Source organism: Tamandua tetradactyla, chromosome 12 (genome assembly GCF_023851605.1).
Source record: "Tamandua tetradactyla isolate mTamTet1 chromosome 12, mTamTet1.pri, whole genome shotgun sequence".
In the NCBI taxonomy this organism is placed as follows: Eukaryota; Metazoa; Chordata; class Mammalia; order Pilosa; family Myrmecophagidae; genus Tamandua; species Tamandua tetradactyla.
The window spans coordinates 47,139,839-47,163,104 of record NC_135338.1 but is presented as its reverse complement, the minus strand read 5'-3'; the positions used below and the strand labels follow the sequence as shown (position 1 = coordinate 47,163,104).

At 34.0% G+C, this 23,266-nt stretch overlaps 1 long non-coding RNA gene across 6 annotated transcripts in view; it reads right to left on the bottom strand.

The window, feature by feature from the left end:
* Positions 1–77: 77 nt before the first annotated feature.
* The window catches only part of LOC143651498 (uncharacterized), a 28,393-nt gene continuing 5,204 nt past the window's right edge, over positions 78–23,266 (bottom strand). Inside the window, exons 2-6 of one of the 6 annotated variants that reach the window (XR_013159987.1) lie at positions 17,126–17,345; positions 16,361–16,448; positions 5,315–5,354; positions 1,593–1,660; positions 466–717 (exon numbers count right to left, since the gene is read on the bottom strand). This is a non-coding gene — a long non-coding RNA (uncharacterized LOC143651498). Of the gene's footprint in view, positions 148–465; positions 718–1,592; positions 1,661–5,314; positions 5,355–15,527; positions 15,699–16,360; positions 16,449–17,125; positions 17,346–23,266 lie in introns of those variants that run through there. The other 5 variants (XR_013159989.1, XR_013159988.1, XR_013159990.1 and 2 more) reach the window with 5 other exon arrangements.

The following is a 23,266-nucleotide window of genomic DNA, read 5'->3' as shown; positions in this document are numbered from 1 at the left end:
TTAGGGAAGATTAGGGCCCAATCTCCATTCATGTGCTACCCAGTCCTTCACCTTTCAGGTCCCAGCACCTCCTGGGGCCCCTCCAAAGACCTTTGATATTAGGTACAAACTTGATTCTCTTCCAGAGCTCCTGGAGGCAGTAATTTGCTTGACATATGAAAGGAACAAATATGTAGGAAAAGATACATGATTAGTTTTTAAATATTGTTTAGCCGTCATTAACAATTTTTATTGTTTGGGGGTATCTATTCCTACCCACTAGACTGTGAACTTTGGAAAAGCAATTTCTGTACCCCAAGCTCTTGGCACAATGCCTGGTGTACAATAGGGTCTTTATTAATATGTGTTTGCCGCTGATAGCTTCAGCTGGGCCGCGCGACCGGTACACTGGGTGGGTTTGGGGCGAGCTCGCAGGGAATTAACCTGGGTAAGCTGGAGCCAGCGCTTTCCCCAGCCGGCGGTCGCGAGAAAAGTCTTCACTGAGGCCAGATTCGGGTTAACGCTTTTATTGATACACACCGGGATGGGCCACCCGGGAACCCGAGGAGTGAGACGTCTGGGGTCCGAAGACCCCGGGGCTCGGACGACCCAGAGCTCGGAAAGCGCAGGGCTTAAGTACATTCGGGGAAGGGGTGGAGTTTCGGGCTCACACGTCAGGAGGTGACAGCAAATCACACAAGCTAGGAGGCAGTTGCTAAGCTTCAGGCAGGTGTAGAGCTAGAATTAGGGGTAGAGAAGGGAGGAGAAAAACAGGAAGGGTTGTGGGTTTGTGGTGAGCTACGGAAATGGGCGGTCTACAACAAGAGGGGGAAGGGGGGAACAGAGAGGGGGGTTACAGGTACGGAGGGCAGAGAGTGAATGCAGAGAGGGAGAGAAGGATTAAAAAATTTTAAGCATGGCTAGGCTCCAGTCCCTGAGAAATATGCCACAGTGTTGAATAATTTAACTTATTCTAATCCACTAAAGAAATTTTTACTAACCTAATTTTTCCAAGAGAAGAAACTTAAATACAATTTTGTGCTTAAATGTACCAAATAATTTTAAATATTCTGGCATGGCTTCACTCACAATATCAAACACATTCATTGTATTTTTAAGCACCCACAGAACAAAAGCTGAATAGTTGGGAGTTCAAGATTCACTTTCTTTTTCCTCTAGACAGGATCCCAGGGTCCTTAAATCATGCATGAAGACTTTACATTGCCTGGCTCAAAATAAGATTGCTTTTTGCTTTTACCTTTCTAAACCAAAATACCTCACTGATAAAAACGAAAATCAAGCTAGAGTTTCAAAACCCTTCCTATATATTGAATTTTCTATATTAGTGTGAATGATACAAGATACCGATTTTTTTCTTTCCACAAGTAATGGTTTTAACTGGAAATTATATGGGTCCATAGGTAATGAATAAAGACTGGACTCACTAGTGACAAGCAGAAAAAGTTCAGGGAGATCAAAAATCAATGAAATTGACCAGAACATGTACTTGAAAATGAGAATTTTAAGTTGGAAATAATTTATTCATTCTTTGATATTTTTCAAGTTAGAATAATCACCTTTCCACACTTTAAAGATCCAGAGTACGTTATTACCTTATACAGTTGCTTGTAGTATCTCAATTGTCAGCATTTCTAAGGTCCAAAAGCATCCATAGGCATTTCTGTAATCATCACACCAAAGTAATTATCTTTGACTGTGCAACAATCACCTGTAACTAAAACCTCTTTTACAGTGACCTCTACTTTAGAAGCACCTACCTAATTTCTCATATAGAAAAAAAGTGGTGCCACAAAAAAAATGACTTGTGCTTTGGAATTAGAAAATGGCATTGCTTGTAGCAGAATTTAAGTGTATCTCCATATGCCATTCAGGCTCAGATCTCAAAAAAATAATAATGTATGCTCTCGGACTAGTTATTAAGATAAAAAATTCAAATGTAATGGTTTGAAAATCGTTCTGGGCAGAGTTACTAAGGATTACCCAAGTGGAGGTATTTTAGAGGACTCTTCAAGTCTCTGAATCATAAGTGTTGTGTTCACACTTTTGCCTCAACTGACTCACCTCCGCAGTGGCATCTCCACCATACATCTGTTGTAAAATAGATTGGTTTTATGCATTAGATTTTGCCTAGAGCAAGATTCTGCTCATCAAAATATGTTTGGATATCAGTAAACTTACTTATGCAAAATATTTTTTAAAAGAGTAAAACAATATCATTTTATCATGCTTAACTGCATTATAAAATGGGTTCCACAATTAGTGACTGAATAATAAATGAATACAAACTTTTATATGCATTAGCGTATTCAGTTCCTTTTCTTCTGGCTACCCAATTTTTCCAGTTCATACTTTGTTTCTCCAGACATGTGGAATACTAATTGTTACGCTTGATCAAATGTGATTTATGCATGTGTATGTTTCAGTACTGATTTTAAAAGACTAATTAACACCAAACAGGGGCTGGCCAATCAGCCAGTAAGAGTGCTGCCACTGCTTGCATAACTGAGATCTGAAATACTCACTTGAAGAAAAATAAACCTTGAAACCAATAATGCATTACAAGGGTAATTCTCAGTATCCAGTGAAATGTAATGCTTGGCACATTATTAAATTGTCAAATTGGGCTCTATATTGAGTTTTCAAAATCTTATATTGTTCATAGGTTGTATCTGAAAACTTTCTAGTTTTAATACCACTCTAAGATAATCCCAGTAGAGCTAGATCTTATTGTTTTGTAAAAGTAATGCTCACCATTTGGGCATGTCAAAATACTCACCATGGGTTTTCTGGAACTTTATGTATGCATGTGTGCTTGTTTGTGCTTTGGAATTAGAAAATGGCATTGCTTGTAGCAGAATTTAAGTGTATCTCCATACGCCATTCAGGTTTAGATCTCCAAAAAATAATAATGCATGCTCTTGGAGTAGTTATTAAGATAAAAAATTCAAATGCAATGATTTGAAAATTATGGGCTTTCAAATTCTAGGCACTCAAAGACCACACCATTACTAACAACTTATTTTCTAGAAATAGTATGTGTTTCATAAGGGAAGACTATCAAACAGAATGAGTATTCTAAACTGGGAGTTTGACAGTTCATGCAAGCTTATCCTGTGGTATGTGATAGCTGCTTGAACAAGGTCTACATTTTCCTAGAGGGTAGGTCAAGGAGGGAACATAGATGCCCTTTGGTCCAAAAAGAATGATATTACATGCATACAATATCATTAGTATATCTGTGTATATTAGTGTAGGCACAGAATTTAAGTACTCTGGCAGTTTATAGTTCTTTTTTAGCTTCATCTTTCATTTCCTGATATACAGTCAGAGAAGATGGTTACCTCAACCAAAGCAGATTGACTGAGACACCAAACAGATGTCATTTAACTCCCATAGAAGAAACCAGGGTTGGGGAAATATTACATAGTTGCTGTAATTCAACAGCCAAATCCCAAACCAGATTTCAGTTCCCAGATTAACAGGGCTTCATCTTCCTGAAGAAATGGCAGTAAAGATGAAGGAGGGGGAATAACGACTGATTTTTGGACTAGGATAAACAGTTCATATGGGGCCTCGTGTTATAGTTTTTGAGTGTTTAAATCATGTTGCTGGGCTTTATAGAGGAATTTTTTAAGTGGAAAACACTACGATGAAATACAATAGAAACCAAGGTCGTAGGGAAGGGTAGGGAGAGCAGAATGAACCAGAGAAGCAAGGAGAATGAAAAGGCAGCTCTGGGAAACAAAAATAATGAGAGTTTTGGGAGAAGAGGGTCAGGATTATAGATGCAACTCAAAGTTTGCTTGGAGTTCATTTGGAGATAACAAGGGCCAGAGAAAAACATTTTCTTTCTGTGCTATTCCAAAAAATTGAAATAAGCAGCTAAACATACAAAGTGTATCCACACAGTACTCTCAGAAATTGAAAGGGTAGTGATTCTCATTTTCCTCTTTGTACTGACATGAAAAACGGAGGTCTGAGAAAGTAAATGTTCCTATTAAATTTAACCATCCAGTGTGAGCCAGAGTCAAGCACTGCAAATCTTGCATTTTTTGCCTGTTTTCCTAACTTGCCTTCTGATGTTCTGAAGCCCCAATCTGTGTCCTTCCTTCTCTTAAATGAATCACATTTAATCACAGCATAGATAATGTGGAAAAATATTTTTGAACCCTGTTCCAGAAAACAGAATCAGAGAAAAATATTAATAGCCTAGCAGTAACAGAGTATATTCAAACACTCCATCTGTAATCTAAGGAAAATCCTGCCTCCCTTATATGAATATTGCATGCTTTGTGAAGCAATTCATCAACACTTATGATCCACTTGATGATCAATTTTGCATTAAACCAGTATGATCCCTCTTAAATGGGAGGAGGCACTAGTCTGGAGGTGGAGGGATGTATGATGACTTTGCTAGGAATGATCCCAAAATTGGCAGATAATTGTTTCCCCAAATTGTATGACTTTGTTTCACTTTGCATGAACATTGATTAGAAAGTATATACGTGCTTCTACTGATTAAATGAAAACTGAGTCAAGGCAGATTCCTGGGAAAATGTATTTTGAAATGAGCTTTATTTGCTTTCCCTCACCTAATGAGAAATCTCCTCTTTTACGTTCAACTAATCCAATAAAATTATTGCAGGAAAATAGAATTTAGAAGGGCTTTCCTTATCATATTGACTTTCTAATATATCTTAACCAAATTCTGAATTCCTGTGTATTCAAAGATCCTTTCCTTTTTTGTAATTAGGAATCTCAGAAATTATGTGTTTCTATTGTTTTTTTCTAGATATATGTCCTTAAACTACATTGAAAAAAAGGCAGAGTAAGCTTACAATTAATTGATTTAATGGAGGACTTTAGACATAATAATTACCATATCTATGCATGTTAAGACTTTTAAAACTCCCAGAGCTAGCATTTTGATTATTAATTATTCCCATTTCTGCAAGGAAATTTTTTCTTAATTGATTTTCTTAAGACTTCAGTAATGATATCTCTGTTTTGAAAAATCCTCTCTCATATCACATGAGTTTCTTTCAAATTAAATGAAACTAACTATAATTCATATATTCCTCTGGAACACTGCAGTTCACATTATCCATGGTTCTAATCTCAAAACTAGAATCAAAATATCATATGATGCAATTAGAAAAGGTATGCGATAACTTCGTTCTTTTATCTCAAGTGCGCCTCTTCATTTTGATCTGAGCACATGCTTTGTACTTGCTTTGGTTTTAGAGATGACTCATCTTAAAAAAAAAAAAAAAAACATAGCCTAACGTTGTCTTTCCTTCTTCCCATAACTCACCCTTAATCTTTAAAATCAGGTCTTTCATCTTTCTCAGCTTCTGAAAACAAATCCAAACCTTCATAAATGTATTTTCTATTGATTCAGTGCTTATGAAAAACTTTACCTTTTGACAATAGTCTAACATTCATACCTAACTCCCAGATAAATCCCAGTTTCGAACTAAGATGAGCTAAATTGATTCAAACACACATTTTGTAAGTGGGATCTCTCTTCATGGAAAACAGTCTGGCTTTGAAAAGACGACCAACCATGAAAAGCAGACCTATATTATCCCAAGATCATAAAGTGAGATTGTGTACTGTACATTTTCTGGGATGCATTTAGTTATAAAAAATATGTAAGTCTAACTGTTGAAATTAGAATGAGCTCATAGAAAGTCAAAAGTTCGTGGGATGATGCAAGAGCATAAGAACAGTTGTGTGGCTAAGGATAGAATAAGCATCTTAAAATTAATTTGAGAAATAATGGGAGAGGCACCACCTGTAGTTTCTTTATATGAAGAATCATGTCATAAAATGACATTGGAAGCCAATTAAAGACTAAGTTAGCAATATTCAGTAACTGACTCTAGTTAGGCATTTAAGGGATGGATCTGGAAGTCAAGTTTGAAATTAACTTTTTTCCCCCTATATCCTCAAAGTAGCTAATACATACTAAAAAGTAACTCCAACAGTTATGGTGACTGTCTAATACAAATATGCCTCTATTGCTCGATGTAGTGCCTGGCATGCAGGAGGCTTTTACAATACAACTTTGCTGAATAAATGAATGAATGAATGAATGAATGAACATAATCTTAATTTAAAAAATAAATTGGGAAGCTGAGAATAATTTCATTTTCAACAGATATTTTGAGGGAAGATACCATCTAGGAAATAACCAAAATGAATTAAGAACAGTACAATAGATTTGATTTAATATTTGCCTAATTGACTAGTTCAGGATACGATCAAGTATGAAGAATTCATCCTGATATACAGAAAATCCTGTGTTCAGAATACAGTCTGAAATTCTTTCTGTAAACAAAAATTCATGTTCTTCACCACAGTTGAACGAGGTTCTCAGAGGAAGTATTTACATTCCACTCTAACATGGGCCAAATCAGTGGAGAAACAGAAATTCATTGAGGAAGGGAAGGACTGATCTTTGCCTGTGACTTGCCCTCTGTCAAATGCTGGAAATGCACATTTCAAAAAACCCTATCAGAATTAAAGCTACGTGGAGAATCTGGCTGAGAAATGTTCGTTGGATATTCATGGTAAATTTACAATTAGGCAACAAAATAATTTATCTCAATTGGAGCAGTACAAAGAATCACACACAAACACACAATTCCTAAATTGTGCTTTACTCCATAGATTTCAACTTCTAGTAGCAGTAACAGATTTTCCTACTGCTGAAAGTTCTCTACTGGGTCAATTTGTGTGGGAAACAATCTATACAATCAAGTATCTTTTTATAAATTTACCACTCACCTTATAATTTGCACTTGTGCTTATCACTCTTGTCACCTGAACGTCACAATTCTGGGCCTTACCTTAGGCAACAACCTAAGTCCCTACCAAGCTCCTTATATTTACTTTTGGCACATGTGCATATTTGACTATTGGCCAATGAGAGAAAATCCATATCTTTGTATTGAATTGTGTCTCAAATGACAGAAAGTCACCAAAATAAAATCTGTAGTCACATTAACAACAGCTTAAGTCTCATTAATCTATTTTAAACTTCAAAAATGTAAATCTTTTTAAAACAAAAAAAATTTCCCTTCTTTGTTCAAACCACTTCATTGAAAATAATCTGAATGGCAATACAATATAGAAACAGGTTCAGAAATTAAATATTCTTCTAATTTATTCCTAGGACAAGAAAAAGTCACTTGCAAAAATTCTATGAAATAAACTTTTATATAGTAAAGATCAGTAGAACAATGCTTTGTTTCTATTTTAGCCAGTGACTTGAAGTGTTTTGAATCTTCCCATTATGATAATGGATTTATTTAATTCTGCAGTAGTTCAAATAATTTTTGTTTTATACACATGAGACTATTTTATTAAGTATTTACATTTTATTTTCCTGTTGAACTTTTCTCAGCTGTTGTTACATCAAGCAGACAGATCAATGAAGGTACAGAGATTTGAACAACATACTTTATAAACTTGGTCAATGAACCCACAAAGACTTCTCTGAAGAAAAATAAGACTAACCATTCTTTTCAATCATTATTTTGGACTTTACTCTTGTGCTCAATTATTTGATCACTTGCCGGTAAAAGTATTACTATTCCCAACCTTGTCATATCTTCATTAGATTGTGTGTCCCTTCCCCAATGTCAGGATTGGGCAACGTTTGACTTGCTTTTTACAAGGGAAGGTGAGCAGCCCAGACATGCCACAATGAGGCGAAAACAATAATTTGTTCCCATGCATTCTGTTCTTGTGTGTTTCTGTTCTTTACTATGAGGACACCGTGCCCCAACAAGGAGATTCTCCTTCAGCATGATCTCTGGATCAAGAAGACACGTGGGGCTCAACTGAGACAAGAATTGAACACGGTTTGAGGTGATGTTCTCTCCCTGTATACTGTGATTTAAGAAATGTTTGGTTGTTGCTATGGTTGTTGTAAGATACTGAAAAAATGGGAATATTCATCATTATAACAAGAGCTGACTGGTAGAAGCACATTGAACATTTCCTAAAACTGACATAGTGAGATTCCCAACAAATTTTTAAAAAGTAGTATCACCCAGATTACTTAGATAAATTTTACAACTCATATATATTTGGACACTAAAAACTACATAGATAAATAATTCATTGGTCACAGAAGAAACCCATGGAAACTTTAAACAATATAGAAATGAATGAAAATGTAATATATATATATATATATATATATATATATATATATATATATATAAACTTGAGAGATGTAGCAAAAGTAGAGTTCTGTGAGTGATTTTTAGTCTTTTCACATTAGAAAATAAGAAAAGTGAAAAATAAATGAACTAACTTCCCAATTTACAAAACTAGGAAAAGGCAACAGAATAACCAGAAATGCAATGGAGAAAATAAAGATGAAAGCAAAAATCACTTAAGAAATAAAAAGAGTCAATGGCCACAAAAGATGGATCTTTAAAAAGCCTAGTGAAATAAATAAAACTGGAAAAATTTGATCTAATTCAAAAAAGAGAAAGCAGATAATATTACAAACAAAAGGGGGCTGTAGCAACAGGTAAAACACATCATTTCAAAGATAAAAGGGGATTTTGTTAAATTTATCTAGTAAAATTGAGAGTTTACATCTGGTTAAGAATAACTCAAGAAGAAATTAATTTCACAAACGGTTTGAGCAATTAGAGTTATTTGAATAATTGTCTCATCTACCCCAAATATATTCATAAGTGAGTTTGATCAAGGAATAGGATATATTAAACATAAATGTTCTTTCAGAATAAGGGAAAAGATGAAATGCTTTCCAGCACAATTCAGGTGGATAGCGTATATATTTTTTTATACAAAATAAGGCAAGGATAGTAGAAGAAAAGATTTAAAATCCCATTTCCTCACATTTAAGTTTGTGGAGAAAAAAAAAATCGCCAAAATGTGGGCAACTCAAAATGAAAATAGAATAAAACCACATTGAACTTATATTAAAAATACAAGTTATTTTAATATTGAAGTGTTTATATATAAATGTGCATGGATATAAAATCAGCATGACATAAACAGCTGCATATTTATACTCCAGCCAAAATACAATTTGTAAAAAGGAATGATTTCACCACTTATAAGAGTATAGTTTTTAGATAAAAACCTGTAGAAAACTGTACTAGATGTGCAAAAATTATAAAAATAGTACCAAAAGTCACTCGAATGAGCTCAATAAACTGATGGAAAGATTTAATATCATAAACATATTTGTTCCCACCATGATTCTGTAAGGATTTAATACAATTCTAATTTCAAAAATTACAACAGGTTCTATTTTTGTATTTAACTATTAATACAAATTCATCGTACAAAAAATCTCTCTTATTTCTAAAGCAAAAATGACATGAACAAAAAATGAAATTTAAAAAGATATTTTTTACAGTAACATCACAAATAACAAATATCTAGAAATAATCTCAGATATTTCTATATTAAGTTAAATCTTTAAAAAGTGATTTGAGCACCTCTTGAAGGCTATCAAAATTATTGCTAATAATTAATTTAAAAATACACTATCTTCATAGATTGCAAAAGTCAATAATGCAGTGTTACAGATTTCTCCCAAATTGTTCATATTTTCAATGTAATTAGAATGAAAATCTATTAATCACATATATTGTGGGTATGTGTGTGTGTAAAATGACAGGATGATTCAAAATTTTGTAAACAGTACACAAAATACAGCAATCACAAATAAAAAGATCAGCAAATTTGACTACAGTTAAAGTTTAACTTGTTCATGGGAAAGAGAGAGAGAAAGAGAATACACCATTAAGCCAGTGAGCTAACACTCACGGTTATATTTCTAAAATATAAAGAAATCCTACAACTTAATATGAAAAAATGAGATCAAATAGAAAAAAAGGCCATTTGCAAAGGAAATAATATATATGGATGACAAATATGTGAAAATGAACTCAATATTATTAGTAATCAAAGAAATACAAAGATGAACTTTGATATACCATCCACTAGAGGAGCTAAAAACAGAAGCAAAAATAAAACAAGATATAAAATTGACTATAAAGTGTTGGAGAAAATACAGAGTGACAAGAATTTTTATATATTTCTGACGGTATAAATTGGGTCAGCCAGTTCTGCATGTATTTATTAAATTTGAATTTATGCATCCCCTATAACTTATTCATTTCAGTCCCAGAACTATCCTAGAGAAATAAGTATGCATGTATACTAGAAGACATTTGCAACATTTCATATAGATTCTATTCTTAATAACTCCAAACTGGATACAATCCAAAGTCCACCAAATATATTAATTGTAGTATATATTAATATAGTGGAGTACCAGACAAAAATACAAATGAATGACCTATACCTACATTCCACAGCACGGATGTATCATAAAAGGATAATAACATGCAAAGTTAGCCAGACATTCCACTAATACAGCATTCAAGAGCCATCAAAATTAAACATTATTGTTAAGGCACACATCCGTCAATGGTAAAAACATAAACCAAAGAAACACATTGGTTGCATTAAGGAGAGGAAGACGACTGTGATTAGAAAGAGGGATTTGGAGGGCTTCTGGGCAGAAACCTATGTTGTATTTCTAGGTGTTTGCATTATCATAATTTATGAAGCTGTCTATTTATAGCTTATGCACTTTTCTGTATGTATCCTGTATTTCACAGTAAAATAATGTCTTAGAAAATGTGTATAGCTTTGTAAATTGGGAGGAATTTCCAAGGTATTTTTGAAGAAGATTTAGGATAGGGCAAACACAAAGACTTATGGTAACATACTGATAATTAAGAGAGTGCAGTCTTTATGCAGGGAAGGAAAAATAGACCAATGAACAAAACAGAGAGCCCAGAAATGGACTCCCACAATGGGAATTTGATATATGAAAGAGGTAGCATAGCAAATTACTAATGAAAGAATCTATTGTTCAACAAATGTAGAGGAGAAATTTATGTTCATGTTAAAAGTCAGATGCCCAGCTAACACTATATACAAAACCAAACTCTAGAGGGATTAAACATTTATATGTCAAAAGCAACATTCTGAAACTTGTAAAAAATAGATGAATATCTTTTTTACTTCAAGATATGGAAAGATTTTTTTTAGGAAGTGTTCTAGTTTGCTAGCTGCTGGAATGCAACATACCAGAAACAGAATGGCTTTTAAAAAGGAGAATTTAATAAGTTTCTAATTTACAGTTCTAAGGCCAAGAAAATGTCCCAATTAAAAGAAGTCTACAGAAATGTCCAATCAAAGGCATCCAGGGAAAGATACCTTGGTTTAAGAAGGCTGATGAAGTTCAGGGTTTCTCTTTCAAGTGAGAAGGCACACAGTGAATGCAGTCAGGGCTTCTCTCTTAACTGGAAGGGCACATGGCGAACACAACATCATCTGCTAGCTTTCTCTCCTGGCTTCCGGTTTCATGAAGTTCCCTGGGAGGCATTTTCCTTCTTCATCTCCAAAGGTCGCTGGCTCGTGGACTCTCTGCTTTGTGGTGCTGTAGCATTCTCTGCTCTCCAAATCTCTCATTCTCCAAAAGGTTTCCTCTTTTATAGGACTCCAATAAACCAATCAAGACCCACCCATATGGGTGGAGACACGTCATCACCTAATCCAGCTGCTCTTGACTAAATCACATCATCCGAGGAGATGATCTGATTACAGTTTCAAGCATACAGTATTGAACAAGGACTACTACACCTTTATGAAATGGGATTTTGATAAAAAAACATGGCTTTCCTAGGGGGCATACTTCCTTTTAACCAGCACAGGGAGGCACAAAGTCCTAGCCAAAGCCACAAGGACTGATACCCTTGACTATATTAAAATTAGGAACTTCAGTTCATCAAAAGACACCATTAAAAAAATGAAAAGATAACCTAAAAACCAGGAGAAAATATTTTTAAGACATTTAGCAAAAAAGGATTTCTAACAGGAATATATAAATAATTTCTACATATCAATATGAGAAGATGAACAGCAAAAGATAATCACGTGAAATACTCAACCTCACTAGTAACCAGAAAGGTACCCATCATAGACATAATGAGAAACATTTTTACAAACATTTGGTTGGAAGAAAAGGTGTGAAGTCTGACGATAGTCAGCGTCAATAATCTGCTATTTTGTACGTTGTTGGTGGAGGTGTAAATCAATACAACTTCTTTAGAAAACAATTTAACATGTCTCCTAAAGTTGAATATTCAATAACCTATGACTCATCCAACACAGAACACAGTTATCCCTTCCACGTCATGGAAGTTAAGAGCATGACACTCTGTGATCTGGAAAATCTGTGTAAAATGTTATTTTTTAGGGTTTCAGGAGACTCCCTAGCTGCCTCTTGATCAGCGCACACTGCCTCTCCTATTACTTTTACATTGCACAGGCTAAACATTTTCTTTTTTTCTTTTTTTAATTTTCAAACAGTCTTTGTTGGTCTGAAAATCCATAAGGGTAGACCCTCCTCCTTCATTTTCCCTTAGTGAATCATAAAATGACTTTGCCTTTTCTAGTATGATGTAGAGCCTGCCAGAATGCCTTTTTAAATAACAATGCTGCATCCAAAAGAACGTTGTGCTCTTTGTGTGAGAGAGAGATGGGGATCTTGTGGGAAAAGCAAACACTTTGCTGTTGTTGGTTTCACTGCAACAACCTTTTCCTTCTCTTCCTTCAATATGCCTTAGAGTCACTCATTAACAACATAATAGTGGCCAACCACAGCAGCTGGTCCGGCTGCTTTTTCCTTGAGTTCATCATTTTCCTCTGTTTCTTGGGAGCACTTTCCAAACAACTATGAGCACTACACTTGTGACCCATGATTTTAATAGAATCTATAGCATTTACACCACACGGAATATGAGAAAGTTGAGTTGCAAAGATCACTGAGAGATCACCGCAAGATGTCACATGAGAAACTGCTGTAAACTCACTTGGCATCCCCAAACCAGTGCATCGACTACCATTCTTTTACTACAAATTTAATTTTAAGAAAAAAAAAATTGGGTAGCTGTTCATTTATGTTGTTAAACAGCAAAATGCATACTGTACCAGTAATCTTATACATAGCAGTCATACATTTTATTCATTTATGAGTTACTATACTTTTTAAGATATATGCTGGGCCTTCACATGTCATCTGTGGCTTCTACAAAACTCCCCCCAAATTCCCATTTAATTTCTTATGTCGATCTATGATATAGTGAAACCACAGTGGTGGAAAGTCATGATGTGGAGGATAGCTATAGGTATACATCCAAGATAAATTGTAGCTTATCTGTAACAGAAAATATTTCTAAGAATTTGCATAGTATTTTCACTCATTATGGATAACAAATAGCTAAATGCCTTCAAGGAGAAAATGGATAAATTATGGCATACTTCCACAATGGAACACTATAAAACAGTACAAATAAATGAACTGTAACTAAACAAAAGAGTAAACAAAATAACTGTAACACAATTTTGAATAATTTGAATTTTAAAAAGCATGTTAAAACATGAATTTTATTGTTTTCATAAAATTTTACTGTTTTATAAAATATATACTGTGTGTAAGGTAAAATATACATATAGGAAGGAGTCTCATATATATGTATATATAATATGTATGTGTGTGTATATGTATATACGTGTGTGTGTGTGTGTGTGTGTATACATGATTTTTATAATAGCAAGTTTTTGACAAGCACAAAATTAAATAGAGTGATATCCTCTAGGGAACATGAGACTGTAAGGGAGTGAGATGGGGAAGGAGCACAAAGAAATAATCAAGCTAATGTTAATGTTCTAGCTTTGGATGGGGCTATATCGGATTATGGTTCTAGAATTGCTTACTATAGTAGTAAAGCAAATGAATGAGGGAGTGAATGTATGAAGAAAGGAATGATGCTAGAACTCTAAAATTGCCTGTTTTATCTGTTTATTAAAAATGACTTGGTCCAGGGTTTTCTTCACCAATTGCTATGAAGACTGGTTATACTGTAGATTTCCAGAGCTAAAGCCACTGCTTAGAGACTAATTACCAGTGTTTACTGATCTACTTATTTTTCTATTACAGAGTTTCTTACTAGATCTTTAGTAGTTGTGTAAATTGAGGCAGTTATTTTAGACTTAAATAGCTTAAAATTTCTTCCCCTGTGTAACCAAGTAAAAAAATTCCTTCCCTTCCTATTTCACAAAATTTTAGAGAGTTCAATTGAAGCAATATAAGACAAAGCTCTATAAACATTATAACATACAGTACAGATTTAATATTTCTATTAGGAAGATACTCATGTAAACATTTTTAAGTGGAGATTATTTTAAAGTCCACTCAAATTTGAATATTAAATGTCTATTCATAAATTTCAAGCTAAGTCTATTAATTCATTAATAAATACACACCAGTAAATCATCTTCTGGATACAAGAACTGCCTAGCTATGAAGGCTGGGGGAGGACTTTTCCCCATGAAGATGACTTCCCATTTAAAGGGATAAGGCAAAGTCAGGGTCTTCCTGATTTCCCATGAATAATGAAAAAGTCAATCCTAATACTGTGATAGCTTCCAATAGTTGTTTTTTCCTTTGGTCTCCATCTTTGCCCTTTAAGTCCTGTATCAATAGTTTTTATCTCAAATTCTCTGAATTTCCTCATTTGGAGGGATTCTGGGTGGAAAACATTCCCACTTCTTGTTTTCTTAGATTGTCTTTCTTGAAACTGATTTTTGCTCCCAGATCCCTAATTTCAGCACTGTGTTCTTTTGCATTTGGAATATAATTTTATGTGAAAGTCTTTTGCTTAAATGGTGATAAAATCAGATACAATGTCATAAACTTAGGTTATATCATTGTGAATTCTTTCACACCCAGTGAAAATAAGGTCAGTTTTTTCAATCTCTTTTCCATAATATGGTTTTCAAGTCTGACTTTGCTTCGCTTGAAGTAGGCTAAACTTCTTTGACAGTAATTATACAGACCCTGAAGCATGGTGGCTGGAGCACTGTACTGTCTGCAGGCAAGATCTTAAAGGAGGATTTATGCTGATAACAGTGCCTTAGATAATTTCCACTACATTCTCCTCATCACCGTCCTATCTTAGTATCTGTATTATTTACTCAGAAAATGGGAGTTGATAAGCTTATAAATTGGTGAACAACAACTAGAGTAAACTTAGATATCCCTGAGATATATACAGCCATAGGTGACAAGTAGATAGGTAGATAGACACAAAGATATGTAGGCATCTTTGTGGATACTGTTTACAGACAGTTTGCAAGTTAGCTTAGGAGAAAATTACAATAAATATTCATATTTTCCTAAAATAGCATCTTCATTTTTTTCTCAACCGAGAGCCCACTCATATACTACTTGAGTCAATTTCTTAATCATACTTCTTCCTAGCAGAGTTAAAAACAAATTCGGGAATAATAAAATGAAAAGATGCACTCTTGAAAATAACATCTTACAAGAAAAATAAGGGAAAACTATTTTTCAAGTTGATTTTATGTTCTCTAAATAATAATATCCTAAATTGCTTCAAATAGAACCTTGTATTGACCTCTTAAGCAAACACTGTTTATTTTTTATATGCCATTAAACTTGGAAATTCAATTTTATTGTTGCATGAAGCCTCTGTGCATTAATTTTTTGACTGGGACATTGTGCTTGTCAGAATCAACAACTTATTTGGGCACAAGGAATCCTGCAGGGATGAACAGTAAGAGATTCATTAAGATTTTGGTGAAAAGAGTAGCTAACAAAGTTAATACTCACCTAATTCTTTTCTAATTCTCTTGTAGGGAATTTCATCTCTCTTTCACAGTGTCATTAAACTTTGAGATTAACTGTGGAGGGGAACAAGGAGACACAACTTTACAATTCATACTTAATACCTGTGGACCAGTATAAAGGATTCCTCAGCATCTTTGTTACTCAGCTAAGGTCCTTGGACTCATCTGTGTAAGTACCAAAAGGTATTGACTGCAACACTTTAAGGGTTCCTGATCCTCAGAAACTTTGGAAACCCAATCCAACATCGATCAATGAAATATTTAGTCAATCCCCTGACATTCAGATATTAACATTGACTTCATTGTTCTATATTGAGGCCTGTAGATATTTATCAATCCTATCAGGTCTTTTTCTAGAACCTTGGTATTCTAGGTAGCTCTTCAAAAGAATACTTTTGAAAATTATGATGTTTTGGTGATTTTAAATATCTCAGCTCTTAAATTCAGGATTTCAGGGATGTCCTAGGAAATTTTAGAGTAAGTAGACTCTGAAAGTTATTTAAGAATGTGACTATTCATTCCCTCTCTGGAGGGAATACATGTTGGCCTCCAAAGAAGTTGAAGAATCTCTTACCTCTTTCACCAATGGCCTCCAGACTTCCAAAACATCTCTGTTTTTCATCACTGTTTAATAAACATTGGTTGAGGTGACTCAACTAAGTCTTCAAAGATAAAATGAGGTTAGTAATCCTTGTCTTTTATCTATTCTCTTCTCCCCAGTATGTCTAATTAAATTAGCCTCATTCAGGCTGGTAAGAAAAATGGAAATCAGACTGATGAGCACTATAAACTTTCTCTACAATAAAATAGATAAAATTGTGGGGAGATTTCCATTACAGTTTGAGAAGTTCTAGGCATAGTCATATTCCAGCTCCTTTGATATAGATCTGACTTTGCAGATTTGGAAGTTCTAAGTCAAATTTAGAGGAAATGGAGAATTGTTCCAAATTCTAGGTAACCAGCTTGATTTATTAGATTATCATAGCTTTGGCATGGGGGAAAACATCCTTCTCTTATCATGGGGAAGAAACATCAGTCTTTCAAAAGCATTATATTATTGTGGCTAAGAACATGTGCCTTAGTATTGAAGATGATGTTAATTATGTCATAATGGGTAAAATACTTAAGATCCTTGAATTTCAACTTACTAAAAAAAGTTAACAATGCTACCTCCTTGTATGCTTGAGAGGTTTATATATTATATATAAAACACTTGGCACACAGGAAAACAACTGCTTCTGTAATTTTTGTCTTCCTATGGTCTTTTCCTTCTAATTGAGGTTAGAATGAGGACAGGTGTAGACTTTTATTTGTGGACTTGTACCTGCTTATTACTCACCCTCCGGCAGCATTTAGTGGTCCAAAATTTGGGCATGTGATCCAAAAGAAATCATCATCATCCTTCCCTGAAAGTGATCCACAGTTGTCAGGAAGAAAGAACTGCACTTTGCTGCACTTGTTAAGTTGGGTCTGTGATCCTGAAGTTGTTGCTATTCATCTTCCTGTTTAGTCATCGCCCTACATATAGGCAAGCTGAGCTAGAAGATGGGTGGGTGTGGCTGTGAAGAAAGTGTAAGCGGTAATTATTTCAGTTCTTGGATCTGGCTGTGCTTGAAGCTCTATCTACCCATGGATTTACTAGTTATGTCATCCTATAAGTCAATCCAACATTTTTATTGCTTAAACTAACTACCTTGAGGTTCTGTCACTCACATTGGAAGTTCTGACTAATATACTCAATATCTACTGAGGATTTTGGTGCTCCCTTAGAATACTATTGAAATCATTAGAAGGCATTGTAAAAAAAACCTCTATCAAGATTGGCTAGTGAGACAGCCAGGAAAACAAAGAAACAAAAACTTCTAGAGTCTATGAACTGCTTTAACCATAAAGTTTTAGATTACTTTTCTCATCTCAAGTGTGAGCAAAATTTTTATTTTCAGGCACACTGCATAGTAAATGGGGAACAGAGTTTCTGATCCACTCATAGATACAGATAGTCATTTTAGTTGTTTCTGAAAAATCAGCAAACCTTCGTATAAATACCTACTTTATCACTAATTAATTTGTGATCCTGGAAAAACTAAATTTAAGTTTTTTTTCCGCAAATTATAGGTTTTAGTAATATCTAACCCCCAAAGTTTTTACATTGAAACATTGAGAAAATACATTTGCATAGCTTAGCTAGGTCTGATGTACACAGGGACTCAATAAATAGGAATTATAATTGTACTTATTAAGGTTATTAATCCATTCTGGCTTTATCAATAATACCTTTGGAGGTCATTTAACAAAGACTTACTTCCCTGACTTTCAGGACGGACCTCGGTTTTTTATACAAATTACCAAAAAAAAAACCAACCAAACAAAAAAACTAAAAAAACACCACATGCTTACTCTTCCTAGTTGATCTAATTTTTAAAGCAGATGCACCATCTCCTCTCTAGCCTGCCTATTGCTTTTAAGCTAGCTTTATTTGATCAAATACTTCTAACTTAATGTGGGTTTAAAAATGAAACTCAAAACAGCTGTCCATAAAGCATAATTATTTTTTAAGAAACTTTGTAGAAGTTAACATCATTATTTTGATTATGAATCACATACAGAACAATTAATTTTTGAAAAGACCTTTGGCATTGTTCTATAATTTAAAGTCAAAAGTGAGTAAAAAAAAAAAAAAGTGAATCAGTGGGGGTATGTCACCCACTACAAATGGGGAAAGAAAAGCCAGAGCAAGTTAATTGCAGTGAAAGTTCATTATTAACAAGAGTATTAGAGCTTGTGTTCCAAAGACTGTCCATACGAGGCTGACTTAACCAAGAAAGTGAAAATTCACACAACTGGGTATTATTAGCTTGGTGCTCTCTCTCTCTTTACCCCTGGACAAACATTTTAGGGATTGCTTTAACTCAAACAAAATCTATTTATATGGTAGTACAATAAGAACCTACCTGGCAACAATTCATATTAAGAAATTAAAGAGATTAGGTCTCTTTATGATTTAAAAATATTATTTTAAATTATTTAATCTTATTTTCTTTCAGGGTAATGCTCTATCTATTAGTCAACCATTGCTACTTTGAACTTACTTTGTTTTTCATTATTATAAAAGTTTTAGATTTACAAAATAATCATGAATAAAATATAGAATTCCCATTCACCACCCCCCAACTTGCATTGGTGTGGAATTTGTTACAATTTGTTTTAGTTGTGGAACTTATTACAATTGATGATAGCACAATTTTATAAGTGTACTGTTAAAGTCCATGGCATAACTTAAGGTTCAGTTCCATGGATTTTTTAGAAAACTTTTTCTTTTACCATATATACAACCTGACATTTCCCTTTAATCATATTCAAGATATGTATTTCAGTGCTGTAAATTGCATTCGCAATGTTGTGTCACCATCACCAACATTCATTACCAAAACATTTCCCTCATTCCAAATAAGAATTTACTTTTTAGAAAAGCAGCTTTCAACATTCACTACTTGTCTGCCTATACTTACTATCATTTGAACATATTAAGATTAGTTCTACTTGTAATTTACAAGTCTCAGATTATTATTCCATTTTATGACGTTCTATATGTTAAAGTCAGAATTTCAGATGAAAGGGGTCTCATAAAATTTAAAGACAGAATTTTTAAAAGACCTCTCCAGTGGTTGTAGATAATCAGATTTGAAGCAACCAAGAAAACCATGCAAATAGAACAAATGACTTCTTCAAGAAGTTAAAAATAATAATCAGCAGGAAATCTTTCTTGAGAAATGAGAATCTGTTATTTCCTAAGTAACCCAAGTAAACATGTGCTTTCATTCAGGGTGTCACCTGGTTGCTTACAAATATTTACTTTAGTGTGTGAAAATAAGAGAACAGTGAATCTAAACTGCATTATGTAGAAAAATTAGCAATACCTAAAAGCTAAGTATTGTCTTCAAACTCAGTTTGATCCAGGGACCCAAAATGCAATCATTTGGTTTCTCTCTATTTTTTCTGTCCTTACATGGTGACTCTAGATGTCTCAGACTCAAATTTTTACAGGTACAAGTCCAACAAGAAAAGATAATTTTTATTTCTGCAATCATTTAAACAAAGAAAGCATTAGGTTTGATTTTTTTTTTTGTTGGTTTGTTCCTTAATTTTTGGACTGTATTGAATCACATGGCTACCCCTGATCCTGGGAAATAGACTTCCCAATTGACTTTGAAAACTTGAATTACACATACACTACTAGAGTTAGAGTGGTTTAGCTCCAAAAAATCCTTGCAGAAAGGAAAAATGGGACAAATAGTTTCCCAAAGGAGATGTAATTCATGCTGTACAGTAGAAACAACTAATGCCCCTTAAGTTGAGTAAATTGTGTAACTGTCAGCAAGATCATTATTATCTGTCTTATAAAAATATTGTTTTAAAGTTTATATTTTCCTGTTTGCAATAAACAGCTCAAGGATGAGAAATAAGACAATGACTTCCCTTATAACTCCTGACTTTACCTACTAATATACAACAATTTAAAAAGGAACCATAGAGTGCTGATTTTATTCTCTTCACTGACATTTATTTCAATAAACACAAATTCTATAAACAGTCTGAATTGAAGCATAGACACTTCTTAGATTAAATTTTCTATTAAAATTTCCATTTATTTTTTAGAGAAAATGGCTTCAACTAGAATTTTTTTATTTAACAGATAGCCCATTAAATATTTCCACTGAAATAATCTGTTCCAGAGGATAGCTGACTCGTGTATCCAAATGTTTCTTTAAATAAATGTTTGTTGTTTCTTTGAATTTTTACTGCTCCTGTAATGCTTCTAAGTATTATATATTATTAAATATTTGACAGAATGTTTCTATTCCACCAACCTTACTTCAAGGCAGTCAAATTAAATCATCCCTGTGATTCAGGTAATTTCCCAAGAAGACCTTCAGACCTCAAATTAAAAGGAGTCAATGTAAGTGCTTAATTGTTTTTACAGATTTTTTCTTCATTGATTTTAATTAAGGTCTTCCTTGTCTTGTGAGCTTTGAAGACTTTCATTATCTATTGAAAGAACTTTATTTGAAGTCAGGTTGGTCAGCAAGTCACAGAGACCTAATAATTTTGCAGGAACAAGTTACCCTGAAATATTGGGAAAAAGAATCAACCTTCACTTGTCAATGAGAGTTAAAAGTGCATATTGATTCCTCTTAATTGCCTCTTGTGTACCTAAGAAGAGGTAGTATTTCTAGAGATGCTCAAATATAAGAACTCAAAACTGTAGAAAGGATTTTAAGTTTGGGCAACTGACCTCTAAGTTTCTCTAGAAGACCTGATTTCCTAACTTTATTTTCCTTCAGTTGGAGTAGGTTCTACAAGCATTACTCTTGGCCTTGCCTCCTGTATCAGAAACTGTCAGTGTCGATTAACTCAGGGGCTGCTAGAGACTAAACGTGTGCTCAATATAAACTTTTGTTTACAAGTGGAGGAATTGTGGTTAGACTTTGTTTCACTTTTTCTTGCCTGCCACTCACTAGTGCATACCATTGGGTAAATATATATCCAAGTCTTATTGTTCAAATCTCAGAAATGGGGAAATAATAGTATTTACCTCAAATTTAATTATATAGTACTGTTCTTAAAATTTTTCTAAGACTTACATGAGTGTAGACAATGCTCACAGATATGCAAGCATCATTGTGTGGCATGTGTAATAATATAATTTTGCACAAAATAAAGAGAAGTGATTATATCCATGTTGGATGGTGGGTGGTCACGGAGAAGGCCTGGGGACTAGAATGAGGCAAGTAAGCCACTTACCTTAAGCACAAAACTAAGATCATACCAAAAACCAGTCATCAAGAGATATATCTCTTGCATTATTTTAAATGAATATTAATGAAAAACTCTACAACAACAAAACATCAGTATGTTGTAGATAGAATCTGACCCTGAGCTTATCTGACCCTACTGCCTCATGTGTCCACCTTACTTCTAGACTTACAGGAAACATTTCACAAAGGAGGCTAATACTGACCAGGTCTTTGAAGGACAAAGAGGAGTTTGACAGGTAGTCGAGGGATAAACGGACAGTTCGCCAGACACAGGGCATATCCTGTGCAAAGTTACACAACACACCTTACAAACACTATCACTGAAACAAAGAACTATAAACTGGATAATGACAAGAAATTTGGAGAAGACACTGTAGGGAGAAACAGAGGCCAGACAATGGTCTTATATGCCATGTGAAGTAGCAAGATTTCTCTTGGTGAAGATGTTATAAATAGAGTTAAGTCATAAACCCAGATCTGATTCATTTTAGATACTTTGACCAAAGGTTATAAACTCTCCCTTGTATAGGCCTTATTCCCTGAGGGTCTTAATGTATTTGTTATTATTTTGAATATCATGTTTGTTGACTTGATAAATGTTTTAAACTCTCCCTTCTATAGGCCCTATTCCCTGAGCATCTTAATGTGTTTGCTAGTATCTTGAAGATCATGTTTGTTGACTTGTTTGTTTTACATAACATAAAGCAAATTGAGCATTCAAACAGCGCTTGGCATATAATTAACAATCCACAATGTTAGCTGCTAGTATCATCATCAATATCACTATTATTTCATCAGATTATTACCTTCTATTAATGCCTTTCATATTAGAGATGTAAAACTCAACTTGCCTGAGTCATAAAGTGGGAGATTAGAAGACTTAAACCTAGAGTTGTTCCCCACTCCTCACTGCGGGTCCATCATTTTGTATTTTCAGCAAAGACTTTTTCAATCTTAGTAGATACACACAAAAGTCACCAATTACTAAAATCCCAAGTTCCAGAAGTCCTGTTTTTATATATGCTGTAACCAACCAATCATCATGGACAGACCACTCAGACTCCACTTGCTTCATTGGTCAAATCTCTAAAAATGTTCACTCTTCAGATCTGAGAGGTTTATTTTATGTTTGAAAAAAAGTTTTTAGAATAAAAGATGTATGCATGTTTAACATTTTATGGCAGTGACAAATGCATAAACATCTATTTAAAGCAATGATTTGGATTAAATAGGAAAATATCTCTTTCTGTCTTATGCTACAGTGCACAGAAAGACATTTTTAGGATGTTCCCTTTATGAAAATGTAAGACTCTTGCTCTCTAGTTGTCTGTTAGGTTAGAGAGCTTCAGCCTGTGGAAGAATTGAGATACATAAGACACACTATATAAATGTGGATGTAAGTGGTACTTTATTTTTATTCCTTTGTTCTGGGAGGTATTATAAATTAAACCCTTAACTGGAGGGACTTTTCAGGTGATATAGGTGAGCTTTACTTACCACTTTATGTGGAATATTGACCAAATCCCAAAACATGTAACTGCTCATATTAAGATAATTTTCAAAGGCATAAATAAGTACACATAAAATCCCACAAAGTGGTATAGCATTCACAGAACACACAGAATTCAGGGACTGTCTGAGACATAAGGAATGAAGCTCTCATA